Source organism: Pinus tabuliformis, chromosome 9 (assembly GCF_031772625.1).
Source record: "Pinus tabuliformis cultivar Carrire ecotype Pingquan chromosome 9, CPIR1, whole genome shotgun sequence".
NCBI lineage: Eukaryota > Viridiplantae > Streptophyta > Pinopsida > Pinales > Pinaceae > Pinus > Pinus tabuliformis.
This window is the reverse complement of record NC_142307.1, coordinates 425,996,475-426,023,359: the sequence shown is the minus strand read 5'-3', so window position 1 is coordinate 426,023,359 and position 26,885 is coordinate 425,996,475. Positions and strand designations below refer to the sequence as shown.

Sequence of the window (26,885 nt, the reverse complement as noted above, 5' to 3'; positions counted from 1 at the left end):
TTACATGTCTTAAGCTGGTAACTGCAGCCCTGTTATTTATAGACAAGAAGGGCAGCTTCACCATAGATGTTGAATTCAAAGATATCACTCACAGACTTCATTACTTAGCTAGAAAGTTGCAACCATGATCTCGATGATAACAGGTGTCTCAAGGCCTAATGAAAAAGTACATTAGGTGTAACTCCATTTTGTTAATGAGGCAGATTAAGTGCAGAATCCAGATAACACGTTTAGAGAACAAAACGATAACAGGTCTAGAACAGAAGTTTTGAAGGGTGTGAACTGCTATGAGGGAACACATGTTCTCATTTCTGAATTTCATGAAACACCATCCAAAATGATTCTATCTTGTCAAATTGTGCAATGACCAGAACAATAAACTGTAAAACCTTACCACGCTTGAAAATCACCCCAATGTATGCATAGAGAGTCGAGACTTTAGATGCAAACTAGACTAAGAAAATCTAAAAATTAGTGTGCAAGCCCACAGTGCAGGAAGAGGAACCTTGATGGAAATTATGCCATATAATATACACTCAGTGGTGTCAGAGGATTGAAGTTCCTCTTACAAAGGGACGAGTTGCATACAAAATAGAAGGCCGAGTTCACACCATAAAGAGGTTGAGTTTGTGACCATAAGGAGGGCCACATTCTTCCTGTGTATAGCTGGGTGAACGCACTTCAGTATGGGACTGAGTTGAAGAGTTGCCTAGTGTATTTGGACGCAGAACAAGGAGACACATTTCTGTGCATAATGTCAGTCCATTGTCTCACTATTTTTTGATCTGCGTGGGTTCTGAAGAGCCAGTATAACCGCTGATACAAAGAGATAGGACGCTGGAGCCTTCATTGCTGGTAAAACTCAGAGATTTGGGTTCATTCAAAGGACTGTGTTATAATTTATAAACTCACTGCGTTATCTGGTGGACCACTTACCTCAGACCTGGTGGACTGTGGATGTTTGGTGGTCGATTCTCCTTGCTGAGAGTCCGCTCCTCGCTGCAACAACACAATCCCTTGCCAACTGACTTGCAAAATGAGCCGTCAACCGAGCAGACACGCCCCTTTAACCTAGCAGCTGGAAACGAGTCCCAAAAACAGGACACGTCCCAAAAATCGCGACACGCACTGCAAATTCGGGACACGTTATAGGACACGACGTGTCATAAAAGGACACGACGTGTCATGAAGTTTGGACACGAATCCGCAGAGAATCGTGTCGGATTCGCTGGATTCGTGATTCGACAGGGCTTTTGGACGAATCTGGTATCTTAGATTGAGATAAGGTGAGAATTATTTAGAAACTCACACAGATCGATCCAAAGATGATCCTAGACATTAACTAAGTTTTAATCTTGCCCATTGGTGCTCCAACAGGGAATTATAAGAGGAGATCTATGTGGTGATGGAGAATACACTAGTGCAGATACTCAGTTGCCCAGGCAGTTCGATTTTCTTAGTAGCAGCGACTCAACAGAGAAGATAGAGCCAGAGGGTGAGTATCAGGTGGAAGAGGAGGGCAGCAACATTCCAGGAGAAAGGTTTCCAGTCCACGGAAGAGGCAAAGGAAGCAAGGCCGAAATTCTGAGAGGGCCAGTGTAAGCTCTACGAAGAGGGTGACGCAGGGAGCTCAGCGTAGAGGCCAGGGAGGCAATTTTGGAGGAAGAAAATAGTTGTGGGTTGAGAGAAAATTCTCACGATAATTTTACCAGTATTTTCCTTAGATTAGATTGTCAATTGGGCATCTAAATTATTGTACTCAGAATTTTTGTTGAAGAATAATAATAAAACCCTAATCTGTTGCACTTGTTTTCCCACATTGAGTTTTTTTGAGGACAAATGTCAAAAAATAACTATGTCAAAATTCTTATGTGTGTGCGAGAATTTCTCAGTTTTCAGTTACTTTCCGCAGTATTTTTATGGTGAAAATTGCAACTTTGATTTTATTCATTGTTTGTCGTAGCAAATAAACTGCATAATTAATTTTTCAATTAGAAGAATAATTTCTAGCTGCTAAAATAGATAAAAATTTCACATGGTATTAGAGCAAAGTTGGCTAGCCGAAGAGCTTAGGAAAACAAAGGAAAATTACTTTCACTGCTCAGCAAGGGCAGCAAGCCGAAATTCTCAAAGGCAACGCAGTATTTTGCAAAGGGGCCGAGTTGCTTGAGGAAAGACCGATTTTTCTGAGAGAGGGGCAAAAAATTTTGATCCTTTCGGATCAAGTGATTCCAGAGGCAGAGGGAGTAGCTCAGTATCTTCATTGGGCGGATCTCTAGCTAGACGCAAAGGGTTTTGCAACAGTTTACTATAACAGAGCCAACGTCGAGGTGGAAAAGAGGAACAACACACTATAAATTTTTCGGCATAAGCATGGATAGAAGTAACATTCAGGAGACTTTAGATTTGTCTTCCAAATTGGAGGACGAATTTGCTTGCTTAGCAGGATCATCTTTACAAGGAGTCTAGTATATAGACATGGAGCATCAACTCACATGACAGGGGTTAGAGAATATTTCTCTAGGTACAAAGAGGAGTAGATGGACTTACATATTACTATGGGAAACATAACGAAATGTATTCCAGTAGGGAGAGGTACCATAGATTTTCAGAGGGAGTCAGGAGAAAGCACCAGCACTACAGACGTATTGCATGTCGGGATTGGGTATGGACTTGATTTCAATATCCCAGTTACAGGATAAGGGGTATGATATTCACTTTGTAGGGAAGAAAGTGCATGTCAAACACCCAAGCTGAAAAAAGGTGAGACAAATTGGAGTTCGAAGTAACAGATTGTACCTGTTACAGATCGATTCTCCAATTACCCTAATAGGCAGTGACAGTAGCAGTGGGAAGGAGCTAAATGATTTATGGCATAGGAGAATGGGACATCTACACCATGTAGCACTCAAGATGCTGATAGAAACTGCAACAGGAGTTCCAGAACTTGGCACAGAACACGATGATGTGTGCATAGGATGCGTACTTGGGAAGTATGCTAAGGCAACATTTCCAAGAAGTGGTAGTAGAGTTGATGGCATGTTAGGACTCATACATTCAGATATTTGCGACCCGATGTCCGCTAGAGCTCTCAATGGTACTGAATATTTCGTCACCTTTATTGATGACCATTCGAGGAAAACCTGGGTCTACTTCTTGAAGACCAAAGATGAGGTCTTCGATCGTTTCAGAGATTTTAAAGCTTTCGTGGAGAATGCGATAGGGAAGAAGATCAAAGTGCTTTCCTAAGATAATGGTGGAGAATATATTGATAAAGACTTCACAAATTTTTGTGCGAAGAAAGGCATCAAAAGAGAATGGAAAGCTCCATATAATCCACAGCAGAATGGTGTAGCGGAGCAGAAAAACATAACCATTGTTGGCACTGCAAAGGCTATGTTATATGACTAGGATCTACCCAAATTTCTATGGGTAGAAGCATGTAACATGACAATATATATTTAGAAAAGGACTCCTCATAGAGCATTGGAGTAGAAAATGCCAGAAGGAGTCTTCATAAGGAAGAAGCCAGAAGTTAGCCACTTCAAATTTTTTAGCAGTGTTTCTTATTTCCACGTGCTAGATGATAAACGTACCAAACTAGATCAGACTACAAAGAAGGGGTTCTTAGTTGGGTACAATCAAACCTCAAAGGCATATAGAACCTACATTCCTAGCAATAGGAAGATTGTAGTAAGGCGAGACGTGAAGTTCATGGAGGACCGAGCTTTCAAGAGATCTCATGAGATGCCTGTAGGTGATCTGAATCGGTCAGTAGAAGCTCCTTTGGTCGAGCAACAGGGGCAACCACAGGGCCAACCAGTGGGACAGGCATGAGGAAAATCATAAGGATAGAATACTATGACCAGTACCAACATTTCCTTAGGTGCAGGAAATCCGGGGAGTTCTCAGCAGATGGAGCAGCAGAGGCAGGATGAGGAGGAGCTGAATGAACCTCCCATGACTAGCAGTCGAGCTAGAAGAGAGGTTCGTTAAACATTGAGAGATGAAAAGGAGTTTATTGGAACTCTTAGGATGAACAAAAGACAATGCAAACAATCTAACAGGAACCAAGCATTAGTGGCTCAGGTTGCAAAACCTTCCAGCTTTCAGGAGGCCACACAACATCAAGTGTGGGTAGATGCCATGGTAGAAGAGTATAGCTCTATAATGATGAATGATGTTTGGGAGGTAGTGCCAAGGTCGAAAGACAGGTCAATTATAGGTTCTAGATGGATTTATAAGATCAGATATGCGGCAAATGATAGTGTGGAAAAGTAAAAGGCTAGGTTCGTGGAAAAGGAGTATGCACAAAAAGAAGGGATAGATTATGAGGAGACCTTCGCCCTAGTTGCCAGATACAATTCTATCATGTCAGTTATATCTCTGGCAGCTCAGATGGGATGGCAGATTCACCAGATGGACATCAAGACAGCCTTCTTGAATGAGGTGATAGAGGAAGAAGTGTACATAGAACAACGAGAGGGCTTTGAGACTCATGAGAGGCACTCATGTGTGCATATTGAAGAAATCTCTATACGGACTCAAGCAGGCTCCCAGGGCATGGTATGGTAGGATTGACAGCTACTTGTAGCAGATGGGATTCGTCAAGAGTGACGCAGATCCCAACCTTTACTATTTGATGGTAGAGGGTGAACAACTCATTCTAGTTTTGTATGTGGATGCTCTCTTGAATGCAAGGGGAACCTAGTAGCAAAATTTGACATGAAGGATTTGGGATTGATGCATTATTTCCTAGGATTGGAAGTATGGTAGAAGGATGGGAAGATCTTCCTTAGGCAAGGAAGATACGTTACAGATATTCTGAAGAGGTTTAGAATGCAGGATTGTAGATCCATGTCTACACCCATGATCACCAATTGGAAGAAGATAGATGCATCAGATGACAAGGATGTCGACTCCACCTTGTATAGACAGCTTATTAGGTCTCTCATGTATGTGGTCAACACTAGGTTAGATATCTACTTCGCAGTCAATACCTTAAGTCAATTCATGGTAGAGCTGAAGAGGGTACAATGGGCAGTAGCGAGGAATATTCATAGGTATGTTCACGACACAATCGAGCATGGGTTAAGATATACTTGGGGATGGCATTAGAATTTGTGGGCACACAGATGCAGATTGGGCAAGCAATTCAGTTGATAAGAAAGGTACCTCCGAGTATTGCTTCAGTGTTGGATCAGGGATGGTTTCTTTGTGTAGCAGGAAGCAGAAATCAGTAGCACTGAGCTCTGTAGAAGTAGAGTATATGGCAGCCAACACAACTACATGTGGAGTTGTATGGCTTCGAAAGATGCTAGTAAACTTGTTCAGGCAGAGAATGGAGGCGACCAGTGTCTACTGTGATAATTAGAGTTACATAAATCTCTCTGAGAATCCATTGTTTCATGACAGGTCAAAGCACATTGATATTCAGTGTCATTTCATCAGAGATTGTGTACAACGTGGAGTAGTCTAGCTACAGTATGTTCCCACAGAAGAGAAGATTACAAATATACTCACGGAAGATCTAGGGAGAGCTACCTTCGTCTATTTAGAGAACAAATGGGTATTGCGGAGAACCTGTTTCAGTAGAAGGGACAGATTACTTTGGATGATTCTCAGTTGCAACAACAACAGATGATAGGGAGTTGTAGTGCAAATGCAGTGTTGGCAGCAGTATGGCAGTGTCACAACATCACAAATGTAGCGTATATAAGAGTTGTGCAGTGGTTGGTGGGAAAAGGCAGCCAGACATCAGCAACATGATAGGAGATGATGCAAAGACATGGTGTGTAGTAGCACTAGAACACATTATTCACTAAGAGGGAGTGTTAGTTTTTGTAGCATCAGATGTGTTCTAGCCACAAAATTTGGTGGAGAGGCTAGAATACATGAGATCTCCAAAACCCAAAAATCATTTCTGGAAATTTCGCCTAGAAGTGTCTCAATTAGATTATTAACCGATTTTTAAATATTTCCTAAGTCTAAACTTAGGGAATATGGTTAATTAATCAATATTAATTGAGATAAGGTGATAATCATCTAAAAACTCACACAGATCGATCCAAAGATGATCCTAGCCATTGATTAAGTTTTAATCTTGGTCGTTGGTGCTCCAACAGTGGATTATAAGAGGAGATTGATGTGGTGATGGAGAATACACCAGTGCAGATACTTAGTTGCCCAAGCAATTTGATTTTCTTAGTAGAAGCATCTCAGCAGAGAAGATAGAGCCAGAGGGTGAGTAACACATGGAAGAGGAGGGAAAAAACATTCTGGGAGGAAGGTTTCTAGTCCCCGGAAGAGGCAAAGGAAGGAAGGCCAAAATTCTCAGAGGGCCAGTGTAAGCTCTATGTAGAGGGTGACATAGGGAGCTCAGTGCAAAGGGTAGGGAGGCAATTGTGGAGGCAAAAAAGAGCTGTGAGTTGGGAGAAAATTCTCCTGATAATTTTTCCAGTAGTTTCCTTAGATTAAATTATCAGTTGGGCATCTAAATTATTGTACTCAGAATTGTTGCTGAAGAATAATAATAAAACCCTCATCTGCTACACCGGTTTTTCCACATTGGGTTTTTCTGGGGACAATTGTCCAAAAATAAATGTGTCAAAGTTCTTGTGTACGTGCTAGAATTTCTCAATTTTCAATATTCTATTTTCCGCAATACTTTTATGGTGAAAATTTCAGTTGTGATTTTATTCGTTGTTAGTTGTAGCAAATAAACAACATAATTAATTTTTGAGTTAGAAGAATAATTTCCACTTGCTGCAATAGATAAAAAATTCACATGGCCTTGGTGGCAAAGCTCAGAATTGGGGCTGTCACCTAATCCAAATTCTATCAGTTTAGGCTCTCTCTTAGCTAAAGCCAAGGGGGTTAGACCTTATTGAGAAATCAATGCTTAAAGGAATCAGATTTTGATTCCTCTTTCTTGATAATTACTTGTGAATTATGTTGGCTTCTTTCACTTCTTTATTAGTTTATCTTTCATCAAGAAATTACCAAATTATATGTATATGAAGATCACAAGAACAAGAGACACAAGATGTAGGTGCTCAACCAGGGAAAAACCCCTATAAGGGGAAAACCCAGTCAAACTCTTCCTTTAGTAGATTAAAATCAAGATGAGACACTTCTAGACTTCTTAGACCTAGCCAAAGACCTCCTCCAACCAACAAGTCAGCCCTTCCCTACAATAGATGATCCCTATCAAAGTATCCAAGTAACAACTCAACAACTTTGATCCAGAATTTCAGCCTCCTAGACATAGAACTTTGACCCCCAAAATAATAATTTCAGACCTGCAGTAGACAGAGAATGTCAGTCCCAAAAACTACCCAGAAATTTCACATGTGTGAGAGATAGATAGCCCAGAAACTCGAATTAGGTCTTCCCAACAAATTCCGTCCTTTTCTAGCCATTTCGCTCTCTTTTCTGCCTCTCTTCTTTGAAGATTGAAATTGTTGAGTGAATGCTCCAAATAGGTCGAATTTCCTCTCTATATATAACCTTTTTGTTGGGTCAAATTGCCCTAGTGTAGGTCGAATTCATGGGGACAGGGCTGACTTGATGTGGAGGTGACATAACCTTTTTGACTCAAAAACAATTATTTTTACATGATACAAAAGCCCAAGAAGGGTCTAATAAAACGACAATGACCCTAATAACTCAAGACAAAACCTAGAAGCCTTCAATGGAGGTTTTGACCTAGAAAACATTGACCTAAGCATGAAACCCGTGTTTTAATAAGTCATTTTATTTAATAATAAAATTTCTTTTGACAAGTACAATTATGAAGATCGAAACTAGTTACATTCTTCAGCACTCCCTCTAACTAGGGCGGTATTCATAATTACATACATATAAGAGTACATGGAAGATTTCAAAATGAGATGAACTACGAAGAATTCTAGCACACTCGGACTAGATACCTGACCGGGGTATTCTATTCGGGTGGGACTAACGAGACTCAAGATTTAGCCATTCTAGATACTATCAGGCTTTTAATCTCTACCACCAACCCAGGGATCTAGATGTGTATCCAAGGTCAAAGCTCCATGATCAATGCCACCCTCCCTCTTCAAGATCTAGACATCAACACATAGGTCCGCTAGATGTCCTCCCAAGCATCTTGCCATAAGATGCTCCATCTCTCCCTATCAACTAAATCTGTAACATCAATAAACCCAAACATGCTCCTTAAATATTCAAAATTCTTATTCGGAAGAGACTTCGTCAGCACATCATCTATCTGTTCATCAGTTGGAATATATTGTAGCTTCACGCCCCCATCTAGTACCAAACTCGTAATGTAGTGGTACTTGGTGTTGATATGCTTCGTCCTTGCATGGAATACGGGGTCTTCAGACATCTTGATGTTGCTTTTATTATCACAACTTATCACTACAGGATCCAGAGGCTTTCCAACAAATTTGACAAGAGTTTTCTTAACCAAACAACTTCCTTTCCTACTTCACATGCAACAACATATTCTGCTTCAGCACTGCTTAACTCAACAAGATCTTGTTTTCTACTCATCGATGAAATTATTGCAGATCCCAAATTGAAACATCCACCAATAGTGCTTCTTCCATCAGTCTCACTTCCACCCCAATTGGAATCGGTAAAGCCTGTTAGCTTAACTTCCTTTCCATCATTCTTGAGATAGTGATGTACTATGCCACGTAGGTATCTCAAAATATGCTTGGCAGTTATCTAATGATCATGACGGGGCTCTAACAAAAATTGACTAAGAACATTTATAACAAAACATATATCAGGTCTTGTATTTACCAAGTACATTAGAGAACCCACCAACTTATGATAGCTAGTAGGATAGACAAGACTAGATTCGGAGCTTCTCAACTTCTTGAGATTGGTGATCATGGGAGTAGTCACAAGCTTGGAATCCATCATACCGAATTTCTCCAACATCTTGATTATGTATTTACGATGATCGAAAAAATCTCACTGGGTTTCTGCCAAACTTCCAAGCCTAAGTAATAGTGCATGAGTCCCAGATATTTTATCTTGAATTTAGCTACCAACATTTTCTTGCATTCTAGTATTCTGTGCTCCACACCTATAATAAACAAATCATCCACATATAGTAGTATAATGACTAGTTCATTCTTTACCACCTTAATGTCGAGATTTGCATCAACAAAACTTTTGACGAACTCAATTCTTAAGAGATATGCATCCATTCTTGCATACCATGCCCTGGAGCTTACTTCAAGCTATGTAGGGCTTTCTTGAGTCTACAAACATGTGTATCTTTGATTTTTATTTTGAAGCCTTCTGGTTGTTAGATGTATACTTCTTCATCAATGGTTCCATTTAAAAAAGATGTTTTGACATCCATTTGATGGATATTCCATCCCATAGTAGCATCTAGCAAAACCAAAGATCTTATAGTAGTATACCTAGCAATCGGAGCAAAGGTTTCTTCATAGTCTATTCCTTCCTTTTGTGAGGAACCCATTGCAACGAATTACCTTTGTATTTGTCTATGCTTCCATCAACAACATGTTTGATTTTGTAAATCCATTTTGAGCTAACAACCAATTTGTCACTTGGTCTAGGATTGATTTCCCAGACACCATTCTTCATGATGGATTGATATTCTTCTTGCATCGCCTTATTCCATTCTACTTGATGAGAAACTTCTTCAAATGTTGTTGGTTCAACTTCTATCAATTTTGTCATGTATGTTGCATATCTTGAATATCTCTTTCGTCTTTTGCTTTCTTTAAAAGATCCTTTAGTAGCTCCATGTTCTTCAGCATCTTCAAGTGTAGCTTTTAACCAATTTGGTCTCTACTTTGTTTCAGGAATGATTACAAGTTTAATAGGCTCACGTGGTCCTTCGCCTTCTTCTTCTTGGTTTGTAGTTGTCTTGTCATGATGCTCTTCTTCTTCAAATAATGGTACATATTCATCATCGTATTTGATTGGTATACCCTTGGATCTTTTGTAGGCATGATTTTCATCAAATATAACATCCATGCTAACTTTGATTTGTCTTCCTTCCTTGAAGTAGATTCTATACGCCTTTGAAGAAAGACTGTAACCAACGAAGACCCCTTTTATGCTTGTAGAATCCAATTTCTTTCATTTGTCTTTTGGAACATGGATGTATGTGGGACACCCAAATATTTGGAGATGGTCTTAACATGGATTCTTCCCTGTGAATGCTACTTCCAGTTCATATAATCAAGGATTCTATGAAGACTTCTATTTTGTATATATATTGTTGTCATTGCTGCTTCTCCGCATAGAAACTTTGGTAGATCTTGATCAAATATCATAGTTCATATACATTCTTCAATTGTTCTATTTTTCCTTTCGGCAACTCCATTCTGTTCGGGATTGTAAGGAATAATGAACTCCCTCTTAATACTTGATTCTTTACAATATGCAATTAATTCTTTTAAATTTTATTCCCCACCATTGCCGGGTATCAAAGTTTTTATCTTTCTTTCGGTTAAGATCTCCATTTCGGATCTAAATTCCTTGAACTTTTCAAATAATTTGTCCTTTGTCTTGAGAAGATAGATTCATGTCTTTCTAGAGTGATCATCAATGAAGGTCACATAATAAATATGGCCTCCAAGATATTTGTTAGACATTGGCCCACACACATCAAAATGAATGAGGTCTAATATCTCCTTAGACCTTGTATCACTACTTGTAAAAGGTTTCCTTGTATTCTTTCCTAAAGCACATCCCTTGCATACTCCTTCATGATATTCCTTGATGTTGGGGATGCCCTTTACCATTTGACTAAGTGAGGGTATTATCTTGTAATGAATATGCCCATATCTTCTATGCCATAGTTCAATAGGATTGATCTCCATGTGAACTAGGGCTTGAGGAGATGGTGTTATGACTCTATATAGCCTTCCTTCACGAACTCCAATTACTTTTTCCTTTTCAATACTTGAATCCTTTCCCCAAACCAAAAATTTACCATCTACAAAGGAAACCCTATCTCCTTTATCTTCTAAACAAGAAATGGAAAGTAAATTCTTTTTCAAACCTGGAACATAGAGTATGTTGTTGAGGTGTAGCTTTGCTCCACTTTCCAGCTTTAGTGATGTAGATCCAAGGCCCTTGACTGCATAATTGTTGTTGTCTCCTAGTTCCACTGCATGTGATGATGGTTCTCTTGATAGAGTATGAATTTTTCCACTTTCTCCCATCATATGTCTTGAGGCTCCACCATCAATGATCCATGCATTATCATCATCAAGAGTCCCTGAAAGTGCAACCAAGAATACTTCACTCTTGACTCTTCTAGATAGATTGTAGACGATTCTTCCAATCCAGCTTCCTGCATTCTTACGATATTGAATCCCATCTTCAAGTAACTTGCCATAGAGGGAGTAACCTCTTCTTCCAAGCCAACAAAGTGATCTTCAACCTTCTTTGAGCTTAGCTCTGATACCATGTTGAGAAATTGACGGTTATAGGAATTAGGGTTTGATTCCTCTTTCTTGATAATTACTTGTGAATTATGTTGGCTTCTTTCACTTCTTTATTAGTTTATATTTCATCAAGAAATTACTAAATTATATGTAAATGAAGATCACAAGAACAAGAGACACAAGATGTAGGCGCTTAGCCAAGGAAAAACCCCTATAAGGGGAAAACCTAGTGAAACTCATCCTTTATTAGATTCAAATAAAGATGAGACACTTCCAGACTTATTAGACCTAGAGAAAGACCTCCTCCAACCACCAAGTCAACCCTTCCCTTCAATAGATGATCCCTGTCAAACTCTCCAAGTAACAACTCCCTAGCAGTAGATTCGATCCATAATTTTGGGCTCCCAACAACAAAACTTCGACCTGCAACAACATAATTTTGGACCTGCAGTAGAAACAAAATTTCGGCTCTAGAAATTTCCTAGAAACTTCACACGTGTGAGACATAGATAGCCTAGAAACGCGAATTAGGTCTTCTCAGCAAATTTCGCTCTCTTTTCTGCCTCTCTTCCTTGAAGATCGAACTTATTTAGTGAATGCTCGAAATAGGTCGAATTGTCTCTCTATATATAGCCTTTCTACTAGGTCGAATTGCCCTAATATAGGCCGACTTCATGGGACAGGGCCACCTTGGTGTGGAGGTGACAAATAACCTTTTTGACTAAAAAATAACTCTTTTTACATGATACAAAAGCCCAAGAAGGGTCTAATAAAAACGACAATGACTCTAATGACTCAAGACAAAACCTAGAAGCCTTCAATGGAGCCTTTGACCTAGAAAACATTTGACCCAAGCACGAAGCCCATGCTTTAATAAGTCATTTTCTTTAATAATAAATTATCTTTTGACAAGTACAATTACGAAGACCGAAACTAGTTATATTCTTCAACAGACCCTAAGGAGGATTTCTATGGAAATCTTGTTAGACTCAACAAGTTCTAAGAGACTGTTAATGAATCAATTAAAGCATCAACCATTCAAAGACTTTGAAATGTGACTTGAAGCAAGGAATTAAACTAGCAAGTATAAATGAAGCATAAGCATATAATCAACATCAACGTGTAAATAAATCACAATGATTCAACAATATATCCTGCAAGGAAAATTGATGTAAATAGACCAGTGCCAATAAATATAAACTTGCAAGAGATAAATATGCTCAAATAAATAACAATACTTCAATAAAATAAATGCTTTCAAGAGTTAGTACAATGATATGTGAAAGCTGCAAGACAAATGTTAGTAGATTAGACTACAATTGTAAAATATTAGATATAGCTTTGAAAGAAAAGCACTTGAATGAAACTTGCAAGTGAAATAATACGTGTACTTGGAAATAAAATATGCTCACATATGATATAAACAATATTGCATCAAATGAATTTCAAGATAAGCAAATAACCATAAAGCAAATAAAGTACAAGAATGTGAATGAAGCAAAGTACTTGCAATAAAGTAAATATAAGTGCTCACAATTCAACTTGCATGTAAAAAGGAAAGATAAGATAACCAATGATATCACAATTGCATGCAAGATAACCCAAAGTTGACGGAGTGAGTTGTGTGAGGTAAGTATTATTGGTTGATTTTATTAAAGGCATATCTAAGGTGTTACTCCCTCTCAAATCCTTCACCATTGTATGGATCGAGGTTATAGCTTGGGGCTTTAAGTGGAGAAGCTAGCTTCATTACCAAAGATCCACCTAGTCCCTCAAGGCTATCCACGTGCTGCCATTTTGATGCAGGACTCAGCCATACCCTAACTGCATGGTCACATGTTTTAACCTTTTCTCCAAACTTAGACTTGGGATCTTCGAAGAAAATTTCCCGAAATGTCTATTCAACCACTCAGCCATACCCTAACTGCATGGTCACGTGTTTTAACCTTTTCTCCAAACTTAGACTTGGGATCTTCAAAGAAGATTTCCTGAAATGTCTATTCAACCAAGACTTATGTCTTGGAGGTAAATTTTAGAAGGATTGCAAAATTGCAAGTGTAAGTGAGATGTAAATGATCAAATTTGGTTGCAAGTAAAAGTAGTATTTCAAGATGGCTCAAAATAACTTCATAAAGATACCAATCAACAAATTATCACACTATACTTGCATGAAGATGAAATGAACTTACGAAAAAAAAAAAAAAAAATACTAGTTGAAACTAGATGACAAAATCAGAAAAATGTATCAAAATGGAAACCACACATGTAAAGTGTCTTTGCATGTCAATAGAAATAACTACAAATGAGAGCTATGAAATGAGAAAATGAAATAACATTATTATCAACATTTAAATGGACTAGATCAACTGCAAATAAATCAAATTTGCAATGAGTAGATGAGCAACGTAAAGTGCAAATTGCAAGTGCTAAATTAGGCCAATCTAAGTGTGAATTAGTGAGGAACTTGAGCAAGTAAATATGTGAAATGAAATTGATCTAGGCTACTTGCAAGAGTGAAAAGAGAACATGAAAGCGCAAAGAAAGAAACCAATCACCACTGCTACCTCCTACTAAATGAGGAGATTGGAATTCCATGGGGAAATCCCCAAGCTCCCTCATGAAGAAAGATTTACTTTTATTATTTAGACAAGAAGTTCTCTTATAGAGAAATGAGGGACTTTAAGGCTTGAGGAGAGTTTACAACAAGCTCAAGAGAGCAAGCTACTCTTCCTTAAGATCGAATACAAATACAAGGAATGAGAAGCTACAATTTATTGCAAAGTTACAACTCAAGAATGCCTCAAAGAGGCAACTCACATTCCTCAAGGAGATCAAATTTGGTGGCTCAACTTCTCAAACTTCTAGAGGAATCCTTGCGCAAATGGAAGAGGGTAAGAGTGAAGGTTCAAATGATTAGTTTCTTTAGTCCTTCAATCTTCCCCCTACAAATCCCTTCAAATGATGCCTAAAAAAAACACGGCTTTCAAGCCCCCATAGGATTGTACAAGCATATAAACATAAGAGAATTAGATCAAGAGATGAATATACAATAAGAGAATGTACAACTAGAATACAACTTGCAAAAGACAAGAGGGGAAATCACATTCAACAAGCCCTCAAAGCTAGATACGATCCATGAGAGTGCATAAATTGTAACAAATAAAATTTGATTTGAGAACAAAATATGTTAGAAAGCTAGGGTAGGAGGCTCCCCTTTAATTTGTTGGATAAGCCTTTGAGAGAAACTTGATCTGATGTGGGTTCTTACATGTTTTTCCTTGAGAGTGAGTTCATCCAATCGAATGTTAAGCTCCATTAAGTTCTTTACCAACTGCTGCCTACAATTGTGGAAGCCAACTGCAGTCTTTCCTTAATTTTTGGAAACCAACTGCAGTAATTTCCTTAAATTAAGGAAATCAACTGCAGTTAATTAATTTTCTTGTTGGGAGCTTCTGAAGTGGTCCATTACTCCATCTGGAGTTCTCTACCTTGATCTGTGGAACACCTGACACATAGCCATCAGAAGCTTGATGGAAGCTTGGCTATAAATTTATCTGTTTGGTCTCCAAGCTTGTATCTCAATCCCCTTCAGTTTTTACACCATCTAGCTGAGAGAGCAGAGCTTGGAAGTGCCTTCAGATTTTCTGTATTCTTTTCTTTTGCTTGGATTGAAGCTGGAGCGTTGTTTTCAGTAAAGAAGCAAGTGGATTGTGGTTTGCAGCAAGAACATTATCAATGGCTGGAGGTAACTTATTTTCTGGGCATTAAAATGACTCTTTAAGTTTTTTCCGCATATAGAATCGCTATTGAAATTTTTTTCTTTTGGTATCAAAGCTACACTTTTATCTCTGCCTTGGTGTGCGATTCGAATACTTTGAAGTGCTTTGTATTTGTAATTTTTGTGCGCGTTAATGATTATATGGAAATTAGTCAAAACTAACAGCACAGTCTAGGTTCAAAATTATCTGCGCGTCAAAACAATTTTCCAGCATCTAAAAGTTACAGGTTCAAAAGTAAATGCCGATTGTGACGCCGTGTAATTAAACATTCTGATCCTAGCCTCCTTCCCCGATTTTTCAAAATGGACATTTTGTGAGCTAGTTCTGATATGGCAGATCTGTACTGTTTCTATGCCTTCCAGTTTTAATGGAGCTTAAGAAAGAATAGTCTGTCGACTTTCAATTTCCTATAAATAGAACAATAGACTAAAGAAGAGTTCCAGGCCCCCTGCTTTTGTTTTAAGAGAATGAAATTGTTTTAGTTTTTACCAAAAGAGAATCTTGTTACGGTTTCACCAGGTCCATGGTGTATTGAAAGCAGAGGATTGAATAATTAACCAGTTTGTAATTTTGTTCTATCATTACGCAAATTTTTGAAGTAACTATATTACCTATTCCTGGTGAAACATACAGTTTGATGTATGGATCAAACAGCTTTCGGATGAGAATCCATCCATTAGCTGGGTATATAGAGTGGGTTCCCCCCTTTAAATCTTGTTTTCAGAAAGGTTTTTGTTTCGAGCTGGGAAGTTGAGGTCTCAAATACATCTCTCCTTACTACAAGCTCACATGACTAAGCCACTTATTGCTTTTAATTTCCCGCTGCTTCACGTGTTCTCGGCATGATTAAGCCACTTATTGCTTTTAATTTCCCGCTGCTTGTGGTTTTACTCATAGAAAATCAACCTCCTCAAAAGGTTCCGATACAATTGTTGGGAGGTGTTAGATGGTAAAAGCCTACAAGTTTGCCCATGTGTCCAGAGGGCAGGGCCTCCTTTATGGGCATCAGGCCCGTGTATTTTAATATGCGTGCTTTTATTTGATATGTGGTTTGGTCAACAAATCTTGCTAGATTAATTTTTGGAAATAGCTGGGAATTTTATCAACAATGCAAAGTAAATTTTATAATTGATTACATATTTATTGTAAAATTTACGCTGAACTTACATTTATAATAATGAACATTTGTAATTAAAGAAGAAATAAGAAATGGTTTATTTCTCATTTGGGCATTCAGTTTTTGATTCTATGTTTATTTCGCATGAAGTTCAGATTTAGCATTGTTGAAATTTAATTTAAATTTAACTTTAATTTTGATTTTGTGAAGAATTATTACTGTTGTTTACCGTAATGCTGACATTTATGGCATTTTTTTTTTTTGCAAGAAACATTTATATGGAGTTTATTTAAAATGTCATTTAGACTTGCTCCTTTCAGTAAACATTATTTTTACTCTTGTTAAGTTTTGTTTATGCAATTTATGTAAAAAAATAAAAAATAAAAAATAATGTCTAGTGATCCATATAATTTTAATTAATTAGAGAATAGCCACAGCATCTTTAATTAAATAAAATTATATATTTTGATTGGTTAGATCACATAAAAATTATTTAGACATTAAATTGTAATTAATTAAACTAAATATAATAAATTTTATCCCACAGGAATTTTTATTATATTTATGTAATTAATTAGGATAAAATTTCATAACCTACCCACAGGAGTTATGAATTAATAAGTTTTATCATAAAGTTTTATTGAATCTGTTTGAATTGAAAATTTAGCCCACGGACAATTTGTATGTCATTAGATTCAATTTTGAGCATGATTTACGTTGGTAAAACATGAAATTTTATCTAAGCCTCAATTTTAACATAAGCATGTGATTTTTAATTTTGATGCAGTTGTACAACCTGCAAATTTCTCTGAAATTCGTTGTGACATTCCCGAACTTAAGGGAGATAACTATAAGATTTGGAAGGAGAGGATTCTCCTTCATTTAGGGTGGATGGACATAGATTATGCTATTACGAAAGATGAACCATCGGCACTCACTAATACCAGCACTGCAGCGGACATCACGCTTTATGAACGATGGGAGCGATCCAATCGTCTAAGCATGATGTTCATTAAGACTAAAATTTCAGCTGGTATTCGTGGTTCCGTTGATCAACATGAAAAGGTCTGAGACTTGTTGAAGGCCATTGATGATCAATTTGTCACTTCAGACAAGGCACTAGCAAGCACCCTAATCATGAAGTTCTCATCCCTAAGGCTCACCAGTGTGAAAGGTGTGCGCGAGCACATCATGCAGATGAGGGACACTGTGGCTCAATTGAAGAAACTCGAGGTTGATATATCGGAGTCCTTCCTAGTGCACTACATCCTGAACACCCTTCCGCACCAATATGGACCTTTCAAAATCTCATACACACATAAGGATAAATGGTCAATTAATGAACTCATGACCATGTGTGTTCAAGAGGAAGAGAGACTGGTGATGGAACTGGGAGAGAGTGCAATGCTGGCAACGCATGGAAAGGGCAAATCTCAAGCCAATCGGAAAGGGAAAGGTAAAGTACCTCCCCAAGCCGATATCAAGAAGGATTCCAAGTGTTTCTTCTGTAAAAAGAAGGGACACATGAAGAAGGAATGCGCCAAATTTCAGAAATGGCTTGCGGACAAAGGTAATTTAATCTCATTTGTTTGTTATGAATCTAATATGGTTAATGTTAATATTAACACATGGTGGATTGATTCTGGATCAACAATTCACATTTCAAATTCCTTGCAGGGTTTGCAAAACCTAAGGAAGCTAGTGGGAAGTGAGCAAAGCATCTTATCAGGAAACAATATGGGCTCGCATGTGGAAGCTATAGGAACATGTTATTTAACTTTAAGTAGTGGCTTTGTTTTAGAATTAGAAAAGACCTTCTATGTTCCAAGTTTTTCTAGAAACTTGATTTCAGTTTCAAGGCTTGTACCTTTTGGATATTCCTTAAACTTTTCAGAAAAATCTTTTGGACTATTCTATAAATCTGATTATGTTGGGATGGTATTTTGTCTATTGGTCTTTACTGCATTAATTTACAAAACAATGTCACTTATGATTCAATGCATGTTCACACTGGCACTAAAATATGTGTTATTAATGAAGATTCCTCTAAATTATGGCACCGGAGACTAGGTCATATCTCCATTGAAAGAATTAAAAGATTGGTAAATGAAGGAATACTTAATACTCTAGATTTTACTGATTTTGAGACTTGTGTGGACTGCATAAAGGGAAAGCAAACCAACAAGTCAAAAAAAGGTGCCAATAGGAGTTCGGACATATTAGAAATCATACATACTGATATATGTAGTCCAGACATGGACTCACATGGTCAGAGATACTTCATCTCCTTTATAGATGATTACTCACGATATATGTATCTCTACATGCTTCATAAAAAGAGCGAAGCATTAGATGCCTTTAAGATCTTTAAGGCTGAAGTAGAGAAACAATGCGGCAAGCAAATTAAGATCGTGAGATCAGATAGAGGTGGAGAATATTATGGTAGATACACAGAAGATGGACAAGCACCTGGGCCATTTGCTAAATTTCTTCAAGAGCATGGGATCGTTGCCCAATACACCATGCCTGGTTCACCCGACCAGAATGGTGTAGCAGAAAGAAGAAATCGAACATTATTGGACATGATGCGGAGTATGCTTAGCAGCTCCAATCTTCCTAAATCCTTGTGGACTGAAGCACTTAAGACGACAGTGTATATATTAAACCGAGTTCCAACCAAGGCGGTTCCTAAAACGCCATTTGAATTATGGAAAGGTTGGAAACCGAGTTTGCGACATATGCACATTTGGGGATGCCCGTCTGAAGTGAGAATTTATAATCCACAAGAGAAGAAGCTGGACCCAAGGACCATTAGTGGGTATTTCATTGGATATGCTAAAAGGTCTAAAGGTTACAGATTTTATTGTCCATCTCACAGCACTAGGATTGTGGAATCAAGAAATGCAAAGTTTCTTGAAAATGACTTGATCAGTGGGAGCGATCAAACCAGAAACATAGTTTCTGAGAAGGATCATTCAGAATCTCAACCTTCCACTTCAAGTGATAGATTGGTTATTGTTCATAGCACCCCTCAAGTACAAACTGGTGTTGAACAACCAATTGTTGAAGTTCCACAAGCTGCTGACGATATTCCAGTAGATCAAGGAGTTCAAGAGTTTCCAAGAACTTTTGAACAACAAGTTGAACCACATACTTCTCAGGAAGATGATGGTACAACATTAAGAAGATCTACTAGACCAAAGAGATCAGCAATTCCTAATGATTATGTTGTGTATCTACAAGAATCTAACTACAACATTGGAGCCGAAAATGAACCCAAGTCATTTTCACAAGCCATGAGTTGCAAAGAATCAGAACTATGGTACAATGCCATGAAGGAAGAGATGAATTCCATAAAGAGTAACGAAGTCTGGGATCTTGTTGAGTTGCCTAATGGTGCAAAAGCCATTGGATGTAAATGGGTCTTTAAGACAAAGAAAGACTCATTGGGTAACATTGAGAGATACAAGGCAAGACTTGTTGCTAAGGGATTCACTCAGAAAGAAGGAATCGACTACACGGAAACTTTTTCTCCTGTATCTAAGAAAGATTCCTTGCGCGTTATTATGGCATTAGTAGCCCATTTTGACTTGGAGTTGCAACAAATGGATGTGAAAGCGACTTTTCTTAATGGAGACCTAGAGGAGGAGGTTTATATGAAACAACTTGAAGGATTCCACTCTAGTGATGGTGAGCAATTGGTTTGTAAGCTCAAGAAGTCATTATATGGTTTAAAACAAGCATCCTGCCAATGGTATTTGAAATTCCATAATGTAATTTCTTCTTTTGGTTTTATAGAAAACATTATGGATCAATGTATATACTTGAAAGTTAGTGGGAGTAAAATTTGTTTTCTTGTTTTATATGTGGATGACATTTTGCTAGCAACCAATGATAAGGGTTTGCTACATGAGTTGAAACAATTCCTCTCTAAAAATTTTGATATGAAGGATATGGGTGAGACATCTTATGTCATTGGCATTAAGATCCATAGAGTAGATTCCGAGGCATCTTGGGTCTGTCACAAGAAACCTATATTAATAAAATTTTAGAGAGATTTCGGATGAAGGATTGTTCACCAAGTGTAGCTCCCATTGTGAAGGGTGATAGGTTCAATTTGAACCAATGCCCGAAGAACGACCTTGAAAGGGAACAAATGAAGAACATTCCATATGCTTCTGCTGTCGGAAGCCTAATGTATGCTCAAGTCTGCACAAGACTTGACATTGCATTTGTTGTGGGAATGTTGGGACGATATCAGAGTGATCCAGGTTTAGACCACTGGAGAGCTGCAAAGAAAGTAATGAGGTACCTTCAAGGAACCAAAGACTACATGCTTATGTATAGACGGACGGACAACTTGGAAGTAATTGGCTACTCAGATTTTGACTTTGCTGGATGTGTTGATTCACACAAATCAACATCTGGTTACATTTTTATGATGGCCGGTGGAGCTGTATCATGGAGGAGTGCCAAGCAGACCTTGATTGCCACTTCCACTATGGAAGCCGAGTTCGTCTCCTGTTTTGAGGCTACTTTACATGGTGTATGGCTTAAGAGTTTCATTTCTGGGCTTAGAATTATGGATTCTATCTCTAAGCCATTGAGAATATATTGTGATAATTCAGCTGTTGTTTTTATGGCTAAAAACAACAAAAGTGGGAGTCGAAATAAACACATCGACATTAAGTATTTAGCTATAAGGGAACGTGTTAAAGAAAAGAAAGTGGTCATTGAGCACGTCAGCACTGAGTTGATGATCGCTGATCCTTTGACTAAGGGCATGCCACCGTTTAAATTCAAGGATCATGTAATGAATATGGGACTTGGTTCCATTATGTAGTTTCTCATTGTATGGACAATGTTATTTTAATGAAATTCTTAATTATTGTGATGTTTTTTCTCATATTTATGTGCACTTTTAAGTTGATTTGAGAAAATTCATTTAAGAAGGACCAAGAATAAACATAAGGTTTATTCATTAAGAAATTGTTGCCACATAAATTATAATAAGAATAAATACATAGTAATACATGGAAGATAATACTCGTCATTAGAGGACTTATCGCCATGATTCATGTATCTATTACTTAATACAGATTATCAATGGGTTTTAAGTTGAGACATTAAGTTTGGAAGTATGGACCAAGTGGGAGAATGTTAAGCTCCATTAAGTTCTTTACCAACTGCTGCCTACAATTGTGGAAGCCAACTGCAGTCTTTCCTTAATTTTTGGAAACCAACTGCAGTAATTTCCTTAAATTAAGGAAATCAACTGCAGTTAATTAATTTTCTTGTTGGGAGCTTCTGAAGTGGTCCATTACTCCATCTGGAGTTCTCTACCTTGATCTGTGGAACACCTGACACATAGCCATCAGAAGCTTGATGGAAGCTTGGCTATAAATTTATCTATTTGGTCCCCAAGCTTGTATCTCAATCCCCTTCAGTTTTTACACCATCTAGTTGAGAGAGCAGAGCTTGGAAGTGCCTTCAGACTTTCTATATTCTTTTATTTTGCTTGGATTGAAGCTGGAGCGTTGTTTTCAGTAAAGAAGCAAGTGGACTGTGGTTTGCAGCAAGAACGTTATCAATGGCTGGAGGTAACTTATTTTCTGGGCATTAAAACGATTCTTTAAGTTTTTTCTGCATATAGAATCGCTGTTGAAAAATTTATCATCGAAGACTTACCCCCATGCTCAAGCATTGCTCAAACACAAAAAAAAATTCTATGCACTTGAAAGCAATTGTTAGCTTCGCAAGGGACTAGACTACACAATGAGGGAAAAGGCTAGAGTTTCAACCAAAAACCTTCTAGTGCTCTTCAATCAAGAGTGGTCCTGTTTTCCCTTGGACTGTTGTTGAAACTTGAAACTGCCAGAATGAAATATTGTATTAAGGCCAGTTTATGGTCATATATTGAGGGATCAATCATCAACATTGTTGCATCTGAATTCTGGTAACGTTGAGCTAGCAATGTATTATCTTTGTGGTCTTAGCCAAAGTTGTTTCCCAATATTTTTACTATGACCCTTTTTAATGTGGTCTTATAATTTTCCATGGAAATGCATATGCACTTTCATATGGCTGTAAGATCAAGAGTGTATTCAATTTATGTAATGTGTTAAATTCTATGCGATAAGTTTTTTACTCGGGAACATTCCTAGGGAGCTTATTCGAATCATCACCACATTCAGTTCCCTATTTCTCTTCATAAATAATTAAATTACAAATTGGGGATGTAGTTAGTAAACACGTCTTGAGCTGAAGCATAACGCTGATCCCCTTTTAGTGAAACGTTTTGCACAATGACTTAAAGTATTGTGTGTGCTTGCCAAATCTGTATGTCTGGTGTACTACGTGAAATGTATAATACAGAGTTGTCATGGTTTTTTTTATGGAACTGTTTATCCAGTAATTAGAAATAAATACAATTCTTGTTCTTTCATTCTTTGCTAACATTTTATTGGTTTTTATGTTATAGGTCAACACTCGACCAATAAGAAGTATGAACTCTTCAGTGAATCTTGATGATGAGTATACTCAAGATGGCTCTGTAGATATTCATGGAAAACATTCAGTCAAGAACAAATCGGGGAACTGGAAGGCTTGTCCATTTATTTTGGGTATATGTGATGACCTTTAAACGTCAAAATGTTCTTTTCAAGCATACTAATATCTTTCTCAACGAGTAGTTAGCACACATATTTATTGACAAACTAACCAGAAAATAACTAGTAATTGCAGAACTGGTTTTGAAATTTGGGTAAGGAAACACTGTTATTTTATATTTATATACCTTCAATTGGATTATGGTCTCCATAACGGATTTATTTTACAGGGTATGGGTGCTGCGAAAGATTGGCATACGATGGATTCAGTTTAAATCTGGTGAACTATTTGACAGATAAGTTCAAGCAAGGCAATTCAACTGCAGCCAATAATGTCACAATTTGGTCTGGAATTTGTTACATAACTCCTTTGATTGGAGCTTTTATGGCTGATGCATACTGGGGACGTTATAAAACAATTGCTGTATTTTCTATTGTGTATTTCTTTGTAAGTTCATTGCTGTTCTATCAAGTTTTTCTGTTAATTGAGAAATGAATAGTAACGTATTTAGAAGCAAATTCTCTCAACACCTTTCTGTCAATTTATCATGTTTTGACATTGTTTGCAACACATTTTGGTTGAAGAATATTTTTGTCCATTTTCAGGGAATGGCCTTGTTGACTATATCTGCATCTGTGCCTAATCTTAAGCCTCCCTGCAAAGCTCGAGACCTTAATTGCCATGCAACAATGACTCAAACTGGTGTTTTCTTTTTGGCAATTTACATTATTGCGCTGGGGACTGGTGGTATCCAGCCATGCGTATCATCGTTAGGAGCAGACCAGTTTGATGAGACAGATGATGTAGAAAAGAAAAAGAAAAGTTCTTTTTTCAACTGGTTTTATTTTTCAATTAACATTGGTGCTCTTGTTGCAGCTAGTGTTGTTGTTTGGGTCCAAAAGAATATTGGTTGGGGGTGGGGTTTTGGAATTCCTACTGTGGCCATGGGAATAGCGGTGTGCAGCTTCTTTTCAGGTACCCGTTTATACCGACATCAAAAGCCAGGACATCAAAAGCCAGGGGGCAGTCCCTGGACCCGGATAGCCCAGGTGTTAGTTGCATCATTTAGAAAATGGAACATCCCTGTTCCACGTGATAAGTCTCGTCTTTATGAAGTTGAAGATAAGGAGTCTGTCATTGAAGGAAGTCGAAAGCTTGAGCACACAGATAAATTCCTGTAAGATTACTACCAAGCTTCCTGATTTCCTTTTTCATACTTTTTTCTGAATTTTCCTATTTATAGAATCATTGAGAATGATTTGACTTCAAGCATCTGCTTAAAAATGGTTAACCTAATTAAGTGCCTTTAGTGTCTTTTAATACTAATTTACCTGCAATCAACTGACTAGGCCTACAAAGAAACCTTTGTGATTTCCAATTTCCGTCGGAAGAAGTAATTTGATAATACTCTATGTTTGATTTCTTCATATGGACGTTTCAAAACTAACTCGGTTTCATATTCAGGGTTGAATAAATCACCATTAAAGAAACCTCGCAGATTAATCACAAGAATTTTCCATGGAAAGCTGATAGGTTGCCTTCTGTTGATGACGGCTCTTGTATTCAATGCAGCACGATCTTAAAAGGATTTCACAGCTTCGACATTCAAACCACTTGAGAGAAACTACTCTTCATTGCTGTCTGCTTATAATGGAAAATTGCTTAGATGAGAAAACATATATAATAATCATTATCATTGTTTTCTGCTTATAATGGAAAATTGCTTAGATGAGAAAACACATATAATAATAATAATGTAATTTTAAGGTCACAGCAAAGCCAGACACTAAATTGGTGTATGAGATTCCTTGTTCGTGCGACAAGAGACCCACTTCTGCAGAGCAATTTGACTGCTAAGTTTACCAAGGCATACGTACTCTACCCAAAATTTGGTGTATCAGACTCCTTGTTTGTGGGACAAGAGGTCCACCTCTGCAGAGCAATTTGACTGCTAAGTCTACCAAAACATACATACTCTATTCCCAAATTTGGTGTATGATACCCCATTGTTTGTGTGACAAGGGACTCACCTCTGCAGAGCAATTTGACTGCGAAGTCTACGAATATATACATACTCTACCATCTACCATTAAAAGCACTCAAACTGTATAAGTAAGTTTACATCAACACTAAACAAAACTGTTTCAACAGGGCGAGGATTGAAAACTATTATCCTGAAATATTTGATTGCTGTAAAATTCAATGTATGCGTACTTTGTTGACTCAACCAAACACTAAAAAGGTAAAAACCGTCGGAGCAGCCCCTGTGCATTTGTTTTGAGAACCTGCAAGATGCCAATGCATATATGCTAACATCTGAGCAACCAAAGGAACTAGTGCAGAGGAAGTCACAGAACCATGATGACGGAGTAATCATATTCTATTGACCTTTTCATTAGTTTTCCAATTGTTTACTATATCAATTAAAATTGATTATGATGTTTAGTATTTACACTTAATATAGGCAGATGAGCTTCTATATTTAGATTTTAGTAGAATTCTGATGCTTCTGTTCTCCTCTCATTTACAAAATCAATCTTAGCTTTAATCAAATTAAATTCCCGAAGGCTCTGAAATTCTGCTCGTCCTATTTGAAAATTTCTCCTCTGAATGTTTGTAAGTTTGTAACTCATCTGCTTCATATCTTACAATTCTGAGTAGTTTATGCTTAATGCATTTGCAGAGTAAATTTTTCATGAGTGTAAACATTTTTATTTCAAAGATGATGTCAACTAACAGAGCCTGTCTTCATGCAGCTTTCTAGACAAAGCTGCAGTAGAAACAGTAAATGATAAAGGTACAGTTGGCTCCAATAACCCATGGAGACTCTGCAGTGTGCACAGTGACTCAAGTGGAGGAGTTAAAAGCAGTTATCCGTATTCTTCCAATTTGGGGCACCGGGATTATTTTTTCTACTGTCTATAGTCAAATGGGTACATTGTTTGTGGAACAAGGAGACACTATGGATGCCAGTATTGGTCCCCATTTTAATATTGCAGCAACATCATTATCTATATTTGGTATTATCAGTGTCTTATTCTGGGTTCCAGTTTATGACCGTCTAATTGTTCCACTTGTACGAAAATATACCGGTCATCAAAGGGGCTTTACCCAACTACAGCGTATAGGGATTGGCTTGGCCATTTCTATTTTATCCATGGTGATTGCAGCCATTGTTGAGATCAAGAGACTCGACATGATCAAGGAGCATAACTACTATGAAAGAACAACCATACCCATGAGCATTTTTTGGCAGGTTCCCCAGTATTTCTTAATACGTGCTGCTGAAATTTTCACCTCCATAGGGCAAATAGAGTTCTTTTATGATCAAGCACCTGATGCTATGCGAAGCTTAATGAGTGCAGTTCAACTAACTACAGGAGCATTGGGCAGTCACCTGAGTACTCTGCTGGTTACCATTGTAACTGACATTACAAGAAGGCATGGAAAGAAAGGATGGATTCCCGATAACTTGAACTACGGACATATTGATTACTTCTTTTGGCTTCTGGCCATCCTGAGCACTCTGAACTTTCTGGTCTACCTTTTAATTTCACGTTGGTACACATACAAGAGACCCACAGCTGTGTTACCATAAACGAAACGGGAGCGTTCGTTTTGGGAAAAAACGCAAAAAAGAGGGAACGGTACTGAAAACGCCGTTTTGTACGGTCGTTTTCGTTTCTCAATACATAAAACGAATGGTTTTTTAAATGGTTTTCTGAGAAATGTTGTTCTGGTTCATTTATAATGTTGGTCTCATTCCGATTGGACGTGACGTTGTTCTGGTTCATTTATAATGTTGGTCTCATTCCGATTGGACGTTGAGCCGAATTAAAAAAATAAGGATGGTTTTCTGGATAGTGTCCAGAGGCGGTTTCATCTCTATGTTGTACTTAGATTAAAATTTCCTTAACAACGTGGATTTTGTTGGTTACAATTATATTATTT

General features: G+C 37.7%; 1 pseudogene across 1 annotated transcript in view; it reads left to right on the top strand.

The window, feature by feature from the left end:
* LOC149148968 (protein NRT1/ PTR FAMILY 8.1-like) overlaps positions 1-26,636 on the top strand; it is a 40,705-nt pseudogene extending 14,069 nt beyond the window's left edge. The window contains exons 2-6 of the transcript XR_016262271.1: positions 9,834-9,885; positions 22,807-22,948; positions 23,164-23,381; positions 23,540-24,111; positions 25,691-26,636. The product of XR_016262271.1 is annotated as a protein NRT1/ PTR FAMILY 8.1-like (transcript). The remainder of the gene's footprint in view (positions 1-9,833; positions 9,886-22,806; positions 22,949-23,163; positions 23,382-23,539; positions 24,112-25,690) is intronic.
* Positions 26,637-26,885: the final 249 nt, after the last annotated feature.